The sequence below is a fragment of the Gavialis gangeticus genome, unplaced genomic scaffold (assembly GCF_001723915.1).
Source record: "Gavialis gangeticus isolate Ggan-Ray unplaced genomic scaffold, GavGan_comp1, whole genome shotgun sequence".
Taxonomy (NCBI): domain Eukaryota; kingdom Metazoa; phylum Chordata; order Crocodylia; family Gavialidae; genus Gavialis; species Gavialis gangeticus.
In genome coordinates this window covers 67,615,441-67,616,124 of record NW_017729029.1, presented here as the reverse complement: position 1 = coordinate 67,616,124, position 684 = coordinate 67,615,441, and the positions used below count along the sequence as shown (strand labels likewise).

At 54.2% G+C, this 684-nt stretch overlaps 1 protein-coding gene across 2 annotated transcripts in view; it reads left to right on the top strand.

Annotated features, from left to right (window-relative positions):
* The window catches only part of FSTL5 (follistatin like 5), a 777,648-nt gene that overhangs the window by 83,675 nt on the left and 693,289 nt on the right, over window positions 1-684 (top strand). The gene's annotated exons all lie outside the window — the stretch shown is intronic.

The following is a 684-nucleotide window of genomic DNA, read 5'->3' as shown; positions in this document are numbered from 1 at the left end:
TTAGTTAAACCTTATACTACATTCAACCATGTTTATCTTAAACCAGTTTCAGCCATTATGGGTGTGTCCACACATGCAAGCACATGCATTTGCAGCAGCTCAAATAGAAGCGGTGCAAATTTGAACGGGGGCTTTTTTCTCAGTGCACGTGCTTGTACATGCACTTTGTTGTGGAGCAAATAGTGCCACTTGGGGTGAAATAACCCTGCCTGGCTCCTCCCAGATCTGCAGCCAGGGGGAGCTAGAGCCCAGGGCCAGCACCTGTGCCGTCCCCAGCAATATAAAAAGCTGCCCTGTCTTGGCCTTATCAGCACAAAAAGCTGCCCTGGCAAGTAGCTCAGGGCTACTAGCTTTTAGGAGCTTCTGGGGCCCAGTCAGTTGGTACCTAGGGACACTACCTCTTGTGGCAGCCAGACTGCTGAAGCAGTCTTGAGAGTTCCCATCAACCTTTACCCTGCCTGGCCCCATTCCCTGCCAGCTGCTGCAGCCCCTTCAATGGCTGGCCGATCAAGCCCCACCCCTTCACTCCCCTAGACCCCCTAATGGCTGCCCCACCTGGCCCCATCCCCCACTTGCGTCCCCAGGCCCCCATGGCTGCCCCACCCCCATGCACCAGCCCTTTACAAAGAAAAAAAAAGGGAAAAAGGCCTCTATTCACCATAGAAGTAAGGGCTGGGGGGCTCC